This window comes from Apodemus sylvaticus, chromosome 15, assembly GCF_947179515.1.
Source record: "Apodemus sylvaticus chromosome 15, mApoSyl1.1, whole genome shotgun sequence".
NCBI lineage: Eukaryota > Metazoa > Chordata > Mammalia > Rodentia > Muridae > Apodemus > Apodemus sylvaticus.
The window spans coordinates 77,623,569-77,636,892 of NC_067486.1; the positions used below are offsets into that span (position 1 = coordinate 77,623,569).

A 13,324-nucleotide genomic window follows, 5' to 3' on the forward strand; every position below is an offset into this window, starting at 1 on the left:
TTTTCACACTGAAGATGCTTTGTGCATACACACACACACCACACACTCTTCTGGTTTTGTGTTTTTATGGGATTCCCTAGGGTCTGAGTGTGTCTCTACATCTCTGTTTCTTGAGCCTTTTCTTAGTATATTTTTCTTCTTTTTGTTGTGTCCTATCCTGATTTGGTTTTGCTTTATCTTAAGAATATATTCTATTGGTATCCTTTAGAAGTATGTTTGTCTTCTAATGAGCAGTAGAAAAGAATTGGATCCAGATAGGAGGTGAAGTACATTCAAAATAAGTGGAATAGTAATGGTTTCCTGACATTTAACTCTGAAATCACAGGCACCACCTAAGACCAGAGAACTTACTCATCACAAGGTTAGAAAAACCTAGGGCACTGAATAAGATTGGGCCCATTAACACTCTATGATGAATTTGGGTGAGGGTCATTGTTTTCAGTAGTGAAGCCACTAGGCTAGTGGCCAATTCTTTAGTTAATAGCCAACCATGCTCACGCTAGCAACCCTAACCAAAGTCAGTGGGTCACAAAACAAAAACCAAAAAGACATGTTTGTAGGAGATGAACTAGATGGGAAGAAATGGGTGTTCAAAGGGAGTGGGTGGAGAATAAAAGAGGGTAATGTGGGGCCAGAAAGATGGCCTAGTAGTTAGGAGCACTTGCTGTTCTTCTAGAGGACCGGGGTTCAATTCCCAACATCCACCTGGTCATTCATGCCATTTGTAATTTAGCTCTAAGGGATTCCACATTCTCTTCCTACATAGGCAAGGGGCAAACACATGATTCACAGATATACATGTGAGCAAAACTATATGCGAAGGAAGGAAGGAAGGAAGGAAGGAAGGAAGGAAGGAAGGAAGGAAGGAAGGAAGGAAGGAAGGAAGACAGAGAGGAGTAATGGAAGTGGATATGATCAGAATATATTATATGCGTGTATGGAGTTGTCCAAAAATACATTTTTAAAGCTAAGTAACTGGACTTGGGAGGTAGCTGAGCAGCTGAGAGTGTCTTCTGCTCTTGCAAAGGACTGGAGTTCAATTTCCAGCACCTGCATCAGCAGCTTATAGCTGCCTATAACTCCAGCTTCGTGTGAATGTGATGCCCTTCTAGCCTTTGAAGATACTACACTTACCGCGTCCCTCTCCCACAGGACAGACAGACAGACACACACACACACACACACACACACACACATGCACACACACAAAGACATGATCTTAAAATAAAAAATATTTTTGTTAAAACTAAGGTAATACTGGGAGATTATTCCACAGACTGTCAAAGATGATTTTGTTTCCCTTGTAACCAGGCTGACCCAAGAGTGGTCAAGAAATGGCCTTGTGTTTAACAGTTACCAATCAAGCAAAGTCTGGGCTCCACAGTCCAAATCTATCTCTTTCTGCTGCCTTCTAGAAACCTGCTAATGTCCTCGCTGAGTAACACCTATGAACTAGTTAAAAGCTTCTTGGAGACTAAGAAGACAAAGGCTAAAGTTCAGACTTACAAAAGGTCACTGAACAGGAAAACAAAATTGCTCCCAGACAGCCACAAAGATAGTTCATAACTCAGAGCTAAGTGGGAAAAATAATACAAGAACTAAGTGGGCAGCCCAGACTATAGCAACCTCTGAGAGGTGAGAAGTATTCAGCCAACAGTCTATTGACATTAGGAAGCATTTTATTTGAGAAACATGTTTCTCTCTGAGAAACTCAGAGGTAATATAAACCTGGATGGTTTACATCAGTTGCTAGATATGATCCCTTAGAGCAATCAAGAGACACTGTAACCAGGTATATGGGTTGTTGCTGTTCAAAACTCTTTTAATATATAAAAGTACACTCTAAGAAATCATAAGGGGCATAGTACAGCAAGGACAAAACTTGGTAACAGCCCTTTGTTGTCGTTATCAACTGTTACAGAGTATGTACAAATTGTATCTGCTATGCACAATTGTATCTGCTATGCACAATTGTATCTGCTATGCACAGTTTTATCTGCTATGCTTGGACACAATTAGCAAGGCAACAACATGAGATAGAAGTGGAGATTGAAGTCACACAACCATCATAGCAGGAAGCCATGTTCAGTGTGCAGGTAGACATAGTGCTGGAAGAGCTGAGAGTTCTACATCTTGATTGAAAGGCAGCAGGATACTGTCCCACTGGGAATAGTTTGAGCATAGAAGATCTCAAAGCCTGACTACATGGTTACACACTTCTTTCAACAAGGCCAGACCTACTCCAACAAGGCCACACTTCCTAATAGTGCTTGGGTCAAGCATTAAAACACATGAATCCATTGAGTCATACTTATTCAAACCACCACATTCCACTTTTCTGGCCCCAAGCTTAACAATTCTGGAATGTGCTATGTAAAACAGGCTGGCCTTGAGTTCAGAAATCTGCAAGCTTTTGTCACCTGAGTGCTGGGATTAAAGGTGTGCTCCATCACGCCTGGGCCTAAGCTTTTCTTACATTCCTTTTACAAAGAAGCTTAGCTGTGTGGGATCTTTCTCTGAGATCAGCACTCCCTTAATTTCAGTTAATATCTTTAATCTGTTTATCTCCTTAAACCCCTTATTTAGCTCCATTCCACTTCCGGATGCTGCTTTAACCCTCGAACCATACATTTTGTATTTTTCATTTCTCAGCTTGCTATGTTTCATCAAAACACTCTTCATAAGAGTGAACCACAGGACAGAGTCTATAATAGACTGTTTTAAAATTTCCTTGCCAATGCAATTAATCTAAATTTCTTCATCTTAACCTCAGGCTGACTCTTTGAACAAGGACAAACAGCAACTACATTCTTCATCAAAATATCACAAGAATGATCACTAGGCAACGTCCTAAAATTTTTCTCCCCTGAGCTATGTCCCAACAGTTCAAATCAGCCTCGTCACCACTGTCTTACATGTTCCTCCTAGAATAGCCCATCAAACCCCACTTAAAACTTCAATCTGCCTTTAAAACTCACAGTCCCAAAGTCCATATTCCTCCAAACAAAACTAGTCAGGCCTATCACAGAAATACCCCACTCCAAGCATCAACTTCTGTCTTAGTTGGAGTTTTATTGCTGTGAAAAGACACCATGACCAAGACAACTCTTATAAAGAAAAACATTTAATTGGGACTGGCTTACAGTTCCAGAGATTCAGTCCATTATTGTGCCAGGAAGCATGGCAGCAGGCAGGCAGACACAGTGCTGGAGGAGCCAAGAGTCCTACATCTTGACCTACAGGCAGCAAAAGGAAGCTGAGGTGCCACACTGGGTATAGCTTGAGCATAGGAGACCTCAAAGCCCATCTCCACAGTGATTCACTTCCTCCAAGAAGGCCAGGACCACACCTCCTAACACTGCCACTCCCTGTGGGCCATACATTCAAATACACGAGTCTGTGGGAGCCATACCTATTCAGAGCGCTGTAAAATGTAACATTGGACATTTCTCCAAAGAACTTGGTCATTCAAGCAACATGATGGGTAGGAAATAAGACTATAGGTAAGAAAAGGGTATTCAGATGTGTGCTTTAGGTGAAGTTAACGGTTTGGTTTCTTTTGAGACAGACTCTCACTCTGTAGCCCATGCTGGCCTCAAACTCTCAGTCTACACTTACCCTATTTCAGCAATTCCAATTGCTTGGATTGCAAGTGTCCACCACCATGCCCAGTAACCTTAATGGTTAAAAAAAAAAACCTTTGTTTCCTTTATGTGTTACATAAATAAATGTGTTTAATAAAAATAAATAATTTCATTTTTTATGTGTACCTGCTTAATTGTATGTGTATCATAAGTGTGCAGATTCAGAAAGAGGCATTCAAAACTGGAGTTCCAGGCAATTATGAACAGTGTAATGTGAGTGTCAGGAACCACACTGTCCTCTGCAAGAGCAGCAAGTACTCTTAGCCACTGATCCATCTCTCCAGTTCCAATACTAATGCTTTGCGAATGCATCTTTTACTTCCCTTAACTTTAGCACAGACAGAAAGCAATAATCATAGACATGGCAGTACACATTACCATTCGGAATATCTTACACACGCTAACTTACCCAATCCTGTCAGTTACACCAGAAAACAGTATGTTACCAGGCTCATTTTACGATAAAGGAAATGAAATATAAAACATTAGCTAACTCACCCGAAGTCCCTAATCTAGCAAGCCATAGATCTGACCTCAAGCCCAGACAGTATGTACCCACAGCCCGGTGACCTTCTTCCCATCTTCCCTATGTCACTGAGCATGTGAAGAAGACAGAGTGATATGGCACATATGGCGGGCAGGAACCTAGCAAACTGAAGTGTGTATGCCATTGCCCATTTCCAAGACACTTGGCATCTATTTCTTTCAATAAATTGTGTGCAGCCAAACCAAGTGTCTCTGTGTGTCAACATTCCAACTTGGCCCAGGCCATAAAAGAGTTAAAGTCTGTATCCCATGCCTATCCCCTCCCAGGGTGAAGAAATACTCATTTTTAAGTTCAGCAATCCTTTGAAGTTTACTTTTTGCTTATCATTTATGTTTAGACAACAGAATTCAAAAAGCATTTTAAATTTTGTTTGCTTTTTGTTTTGTTTTGGCACAGTTTTTCTGTGTAGCACCTCATTGTCCTAGAACTCACTTTGTACACCAGGTTGCCCTCAAACTCACCTGCCTTTGCCTCTGCCTCTGCCTCTGCCTCTGCCTCTGCCTCTGCCTCTGCCTCTGCCTCTGCTTCTGCCTCTGCCTCTGCCTCTGCCTCTGCTTCCTGAGGTCTGAGATTAAAGGCTGCCACCAGCACCACCCAGCTTAAGTTCTAAAATTTAATTTAAATTTGTTTTTATCACTATATTGTTCTAACATGCAAACTCATTTTAAAACGCCTATAACCACGTTAAAAAAAAAAGCAAAAAATAAAAAAAACCAAAAACTCTCTTTTCAGAATGGTGAGATGTGGTTCATGGAGCACAGCAGTGTGTGGTGAAGCTAGTGCTGCCCCCTCAAAGGCAGAAGACGCTACCGCTGGCCCTCGGGATCCCTAGCCTCAGCTTCTCTTTATCCTTCTTGCTGCTCCTGAGACTGGGTGGGCTGGAGCAGGGACAGCAGTGTGAGGTGGTCCCTGGAAACAGCAGAGTATGTTTTAGCCACATCTCAATAGGCCCCAGAAAACTGGCAGCTCTCTTTAGAAAGGGCAGAGCTGGTACCTACTGCTTCATTTGCCGGCCCTGCTGGCCAAGGCAACAGGGGAAGCCCTCTCAGCCTCTTAGGAGGCATGGCCTGGAGCAGCAGAGGTGCTGAGCCACCTGGGCTGTGAGAGACAAGCTGAAGGAGTCAGAGCACAGGTAGAGCCTTTAAGCAGGTTGACGTGGCTGCAAGTTTTGTATCTTCAGGGGGCTTTGTGCAAAGGAATTATATCCAGGCAAAAAGTATCAAAAGACCAGAATATGCCTGAGGAGAGAGACGGTAAGATCCTCTGTCAGGTATGATAGAAAGTAAAGCCTTTGCCCAACAAAGATGCAGGTTGGCTTCTGTCAGGCCTTTTGGAGGTTGGAGCCAGCACCTCTGTGTACCGCTGCCAGGCTCAGTCAACCACTGAAACAAGGGCTCAGAGCCGTGGCATGGTATAGTGGCCAGATCCTGTGCTGTCGGGAACTACAGTGGGGCTCTTCCTCACCTTCCCAACCTCTGTCCACAGGCTGGTTTTATTAATTCGTTTTTTTTTAAGAAGACAAGAATGTTCTTTGTCTATTAGGAACCAACACTTCTAAAACCAATAAGGTAAATGCAGGGATCCAGCCGCGGGACACAGTGGTCTGTAATACAGGTCTGAGAAAGCTTGTGTGCCTGTTCTGGAGCCCCTGGGTGAAACATGCCAGGCGTAGCTCACATCAGATTTGCACGCCCGCTTCATGACAATGCAGAACAACCCCAGGAAGGGCATGAGTACTCAGGAAGCCACTCTGGAAGTCCACGCCGCAGGACAGCAACCCTTCCCTGGTCCAAATGTTGCTTCTTCGGCTGTCCCTACCGGCCTCTCAGCCCTTTGAGCTTCTGGTCAGGCAAGTTCTTTCCATCTGCCTCACTACCTCTGAGAATTAAATAGAAGGCCCAGGAGGGTTTACCCAATGGGCTCAGAGAAGGAAGCAAGAAGAAGATTAGACATGGGAAATGCTACTTATCTGTAATTGTAGCCACAGGCATCCATAATTATGGAGGTAAATTTACTCCTAAGGTAGTTGCATAATGCCTTCCTTGCCAGAGGGTGCTTTGGCCTTTTTTTTTTCCCCTTTTTCTGCTGTGCCAAATAGTATCTGATTCCTACTTCTGAGTGAAGTCACCTAAAATGGAGCAAGTTCTATCAGGAAGACAAAGGCTTGGTGAGACTTGGCTGTGTGCTCTTCACCTAGATTCCGGCTTAACACTGGAAAGGCCTGCCTCATCTTGGAAAAGTTCATATGCTGGTTGAGAAACAAAATTATACGGCCATCTAAAGTCCTTTTGGAATGCTGTCCATCCATGACAGGGACCCAGAAGGTGCTCCACTGAAGTTTGCTGAATGAAACTGCTATACAGATCCGACTCTACTGTGAAACCAATCTGACATAAGCAGTGTCTTAGTTGGGGTTTCTACTGCTGTGATAAAGCATCATGGCCAAAAGCAACTTGGGAAGAGAAGAGTTTATTTCATCTTACACTATCAGGTAAAAGTCCACCACCGCAGGAAAGCAGGGCCCAAATTCAAACAGGATAGGAGCTTGCATTCAGACTCTGAGGGAGAAGTCAGGGATGGATGCTAATTATTGGCTTCTTGCCCATCGCTTGCCCAGCCTGCTTTCTTATACAAGGACCATTTGCCCAGAGATGGCACCACCCACAAGGGGCTGGGTCTCCTTCATTAATTACTAAATTAAAAAAGAAAGAAAGAAAAGCTCTGATCTAATGGAGCCATTTTCTTAACTGAGAGTTCCTCTTCCCAAATGACTCTAGCTTGTGTCACGTTGATGTAAAACTAGGCAGCATGAGCATTCACAGGCCACCACCTAGCCACACTCACAAAGTTTCTCTACAAATGAAAAATCTGTTTTACAAATGTAGGGACGTAGACATGACATGCAGTGACAGATACAGAGGCACTTCCAGAAGGGCAAGTTTTCACCTCATATATCACCCAAGGTCACAGATTGTATAAACCTTAGGTGGAGATGAGCTCAGAGAACACAATCGCTGGGAATGCTAACCAAGTTACTTGACATTTATAAGCCTTAATTTCTAAAATAACTACATTCTCGAGGCCTTGATCACAGGATCTCGGGAGGCTGAAAGACACATCAGGCCAATCGCCTCAGTTGTCCTTACCTGTGAGAAATGGAGACTAGCATATGGAGAGGAGACACAATCATGGGTCAGAAACAAAAGGGGCATTGTGCCCAGCAGATGGTCGTGTGCTCTATCTGCCAATCAACTGATCATTATCAAGTGTCTACTATGGGGTAGGCATGACCCCAGTTGCTCGGGATTCATCTGTGGACAACATAGGCAACAAGACAAGAGCATCCCTGGGACAGGCCCTCAGGCATGTTATCTTTATGTAGTTAGGACACAAATGGAAGACCTCATGAAGACACTGGGGAACATGACCATCACAAGGTGTAGTCTTGTTGGAGGAAGTGTGTCACTGTGGGGATGGGCTTGGAGATCTTCGTCCTAGATGTCTTACGATGTCCAGTCTGTTCCTGGCTTCCTTTGGATAAAGATGTAGAACCCTCAGCTCCTCCTGCACCATGCCTGCCTGGATGCTGCCATGCTTCTGCCTTGATGACAATGGACTGAACCTCTGAACCTGTAAGCCAGCCCCAATTAAATGTTGTCATTTATAAGACTTGCCTTGATCATGGTGTCTGTTCTCCTCAGTAAAACCCTAAGACACTTTATTAGTTGATTTCAAGTCATTTCCAAAAGAAACAGTTAAGGTTGCAAGCCTGAAAACCAAAGTTTGATTCCTGCAATACAAATAAAAGTGGAAAGAAAGAACAGACTACACAAAGTTTTCCATGTCATACACCCACACATCAGGGCACATGCACCTTCACACACACACACACACACACACCATATATGCATATACCCATACATACACATACACAAGCACATATACACACATATGCCATATACACACATATATACACATTATACACACTGTACACACATACACAGAATACACACTCCATACACACACATACAATAAACACTCAATACACATATACCATACACACATACATATGCATCATAATAATAATTATTTTTTAAGAATCTCTGATGGGACCTGAAAGCTGGCTTAACAGTTAATAATGTTGGCTGTAATTCCAGAAGATCCAAATTTGATTCCTAACACCCACATGGTATCCAACAGCCATCTGTAACTGCAGTCTCAGAGGAGCCAACACCCTCTTCTGAACTCATAGCCACTGCATACATATGCACAGAGCATACATACAGGCAAAACACTCACTCATACACAAAAATAAATAACTAAGTAAAATCTTAAAGAAATTAAATTTTATTGTGGGTAACCTTACCTGCATTTCATGTCATACATTTGTAAGCATGTTACTAGGACAAGCAATGACGGCCTGGTCAAAGGTAAATGGGTTTCAAATTTTGATAGATATTCTCTTAGCTGTTTTCCAAAAGGATTAAAGCAGTTTATCTCATCAGTAAATGCTCTGTCTCTCTTTAACATTATCAAGATTTTATGCCATAGAATTTATTAATTATTGCTAATATCATAGGTTAATAATAATATCTTAAACTCATTATGGAGATTGTTTATGTGATGTTTCATGTGTTCAAATTTTTATGTAACTTGAAGATTGAGATTGTGAGCATTTCCTCTAACTCTGGAGCAGTCTGAGTAGCACAACGCTAGCTGGTTTCAGCTGCTTGACATTCCATGTTCCCACTACCAGGGCAACTTTACATTCTTTAATGCCACGGGATGCTTTTCCTGCCTACTCCACAATTTAAATCAGCACTACAATGGACAGATTCACAGTCTTGTGGGTCTCCCCACTCTTGTGGGTCTTCGGCTGATACAGTCCGCAAGGGCAGTGGGAGCAGAGACATCAGACAGGGAGTTCAGAAGCCCTGTGAGTATGTATGACCAGAACCAGCTGTCAGTAAACAGATCAGCTTTATGTAGGGTGATTAAAGGTTTATAAAGTTTGTGGAGGACTGAGAGTAGGGACATCCAGGATGTGGAAAGATCTTTGGCTAGGAGCTTAGGGTACCTGGAATGTCTCATTAGCATGAGGAATGATTTCAGGAATCTTAGGTGCTGGCTGAACAGGTTTAGTCAGGAGAAAGGAAATTGGTCCTATAAACCAATTGAGGCTATGTAACATTCCTCAGGTAGAGGTGAGTATGGGGGCCTAGAACTTTCCGGACAAGGTCAGGAAAGGAGAACCACTGCTAAGCAAGGGAATCTTCCATATTGCACGGAGCCCAGAGGCTATCTGGTCTTGGTGAATGTGAACTTTAATTAGCAGAGTTTCCCCACAGACTCTAACTTGTCGAGGAAATATATGAACAAATCTTTGCATTTCCTCTCTATTGGAAATAGCAGGGAAGGTTTCAAAGTGGAAATTACGTTTAAAGGTACTGATTGCAGCCAGCCAGCTAAGATACCACCCTCAGCACGCCACAGCACATAACACTGAGCCCAGTGCACACTGAGGACCCAGAGCAGTGCTCAAGGACCTCGAAGGGAAGCAGGGAAGCACACTGTTGGCCAGCCTCAGCTCCTCACAGGTTCTAAATGCACATAACCCCTGTTGCTTCTGCTTCATCCTAGCACCCAGACATGGCCAGCCCCACAACCCCTCCAGACTCTCTTCTCGCCCAGAAATCACTTTACAGAAACTCAAATGACCACAGATACCTTATTTAACTTCTAAAAAACAGTAAACTCTGTTTACTTTACATAGGGAAATTCTAACAATATACAGAATACTATGAAAAAACACATATAAAAATTAGAATATTAATCCCTAAAAGTAACAACTGTTGTATTTTGTAGGAAATTTTTTCCTCTTAAATATATAGTATGTAACACACATACAAGTTATATAAATATATAGATATATAGTAGAGATAGATAAGACAGACAGACAGATGGACAGACAGATAGACGGTTAGATTATAGTTATCACTGAGTTTGGATATGGTTTAGATGTGTTCCTTAATAGTTCTAAGTATTTGAAATTTCTTCCCGAACGTGTATTTAGGAGTAGACTCGGAGTTGGATGTGCTATTCTATACCTGTAACGTCAGCATTTAGAAGCTGAAGAGGGAAGATCATCAGGAGGCCAATCTGAGCTACATAGGGAGACCTTGTCTCAAAACAACAAGTGAGGCTTGTTGCAGAGCCACTGTCCCCAAACCCAGACCATACTTGTTGGTATCAGGATCTCCAAACCCCACTAGTAACATGACACATAAGCGACAGCATGTCCTGCACAGCTGTTGCCAAGGCTACCGCCACCATATTCCCAGAATCCACTTGGCTCACTTCCCACCTTTACCTGTGACTTCATCACTATTCATATATAAAAGGAAGACCCCTCTAATCTCGCTCTCTCTCTCTCCCCCCCTTCTCCTTCTGCTGCTATCTTGCCCTTCTCTCTCTCAATAAACCTCACGTGGAACTGTTTGGCCTGGTGTGGTCTTTCTGGAGCCACTCAACAATCACAACAATGCTGCCATCCTCAAAGGTTCAAAGTCCAAGATGGCAACTCTCAAGGACCAACTGATTATGAATTTTAAGGAAGAATGTGCCCCGCCCCCCGGAAAAAGATTATACATCTATTGTTGGGGTCGATGCTGTTGGCATGGCTTGTGCCATCAAGCATCTTAATAATGAAGGACTTGGCAGATGAGCTTTTCCTCGCTGATGTCATGGAAGACAAAATGAAGAGAAAGATGGTGGATCTCAAGCATTGCAGCTTTTTCCTTAGAACACCGAAAATAGACTCTGCATTGCAAAGACTATAATGTGACTACAAACTTCAAGTGGTCATTGTCACAATAGGGGTAGGGGTGGGGCATTAATCATAGCAGCCCTATTTATAATTGCCAGATGCTGGAAAGAACCCAGGTATCCCTCAACAGAAGAGTGGATGCAAAAAATGTGGTATATCTACACAATGGAGTACTATTCAGCCATTAGAAACAATGAATTCATGAAATTCTTAGGCAAATGGATGGAGCTAGATAGAGAACATCATACTAAGTGAGGTAACCCAGACTCAAAAGGTGAATCATGGTATGCACTCACTAATAAGTGGATATTAACCTAGAAAACTGGAATACCCAAAACATAATCCACACATCAAATGAGGTACAAGAAGAAAGGAGGAGTGGCCCCTGGTTCTGGAAAGACTCAGTGAAGCAGTATTCGGCAAAACCAGAACGGGGAAGTGAGAAGGGGTGGGTGGGAGGACAGGGGAAGAGAAGGGGAAATCATTTGAAATGTAAATAAATTATATCGAATAAAAAAAAAAGAAAGAAAAAAAACTGATTCACCCTGAAAACCCTTAAAATGTCAGAACCCCCAAATAAACTTTGGGCCTCAATCAGCAAAAAAAAAAAAAAAGAGTAAGGAGGAAGTTAGGGGTAGGAAGGTAGGGGTAGGAGTGGGGAGGTAAGGGTGCGGGTAAGAATGGGGGTGGGACATCAGCAAAAGGGAGAGAGCCGGCCCAGTTCGGTCCAGCAAAACACGAACCTCTTCAAGTTCTTCATTGCCAACCTTGCGAAGTACAGTCCAAAGTGCAGGCTGCTTGTTGCTACAAAACCATGGGATTTCTTGACTTATGTGGCTTAGAAAATCAGTGGCTTTTCCCAAAAAGTTATCAGAAGTGGTCACAGTCTGGATTCAGCTGGGTCCGGTTACCTGATGGGAGAGAAACTGGAAGTTCAACCCCTGAGCTGTTATGGATGAGTCCTAGGAGAACATGGACCCCACGGTGCCTGTGGCGAACAGCAGGAATGCTGCCTGTGTCTCCCTGGACTAGGCATTGCTGCAGACAAGGAGCAGTGGAAGGAGGGTCACAAGCAGGTGGCTGACAGTGCCTATGAGGTGATCACACTGAAAGGTTATATATGTGCTAGGCCACTGGCCTCTCTGTAGCAGACTTGCCAAAAGGAAGAATCCTAGGCAGGTGCATTCTGTTGCCACCATGATTAAGGGTTCCTATGGAGCAAAGGATGCTGCCTTTCTTAGCGTCCTCTATCCTGGGACTAAATGGAATCTTGGATGTTGCGAAGGTGACTCCTGAAGAGGAGGCCTGCCTGAAGAAGAATGAAGCGAAACTGGGGAAAGGGGGGGGGGGTCCAGACAGAAATCCTAGCACTTCACTGTCTAGACTGCAGCAGGATCTCTGGGGAGAACATACACTGTCTCCTTCTCTGAGCTGTGGTTAGTGTGGTTGTGTTAAGACAGACTGGAGAAAACCTCACTTCCCACAGCTTTTAAGGTAGCCTGGGGAAAGCCTCAGTTCCTATTACTCTACCTTGACGCTAAAGTGGTACTTGTGTAGTGGTAACCCGGTTAATGTGACACTGTCCCCAAGACACACTGCCAACTATGTGAAGGCTTCAATCATCCTGTGAGCCTGTTGTGTCGCTGTGCTGCAAACCCTCACCAAACATGCCTAGGCCAGTGAATCCCCAATTAGTCATATCCTGGCTCCTGTGTGTCAACGTATTATGCATCTCCTGTGCATAAGTGCTCTAAAGGATGTTATTTTGTGTATTATATGTCTCTGTGGTGTACATTGCAATATTCTGAAAAAAGTTATATCTACAAATAGATGATGCAAACAGCTACCTAAGTGGTCATGCCAATGAAAACACCAAATGAACCTTGGGGAGAGAGAGAGAGAGAGAGAGAGAGAGAGAGAGAGAGAGAGAGAGAGAGAGGAGAGAGAGAGAGAGAGAGAGAGAGAGAGAGAGAGAGAGAAAGAGAGAAAGAGAGAAAGAGAGATGGATGTAAATTTGGTGGAATTGAATTCATGTTTAACTGGGGCAGCCAGAGCCTGGGATGCATTTTTTGATGCAGCCCTGCTTCCTCAGAATGTCCTGAACGTTATCCCTGTTTACTCACCTTTTCCGGGAGAAGTTTCTGAGCGTGTTGGCATGGTTACACCCAGGAGTTTTCGGTGGTTGGCGTAGCTACAGCCTTGCCCTTTTCCTGATGTCCCAGCGCGAACTGTACTGGTTTCTGTCCAATTGTATTAATCACAACAATTACAGCGCCCCTGTCCACCGGCATCTTGTCCATGCAGTCT

At 43.4% G+C, this 13,324-nt stretch overlaps 1 pseudogene; it reads left to right on the forward strand.

Annotated features, from left to right (window-relative positions):
- Positions 1 to 10,764: 10,764 nt before the first annotated feature.
- On the forward strand, positions 10,765 to 12,458 carry LOC127665668 (L-lactate dehydrogenase A chain-like; annotated as a pseudogene).
- Positions 12,459 to 13,324: the final 866 nt, after the last annotated feature.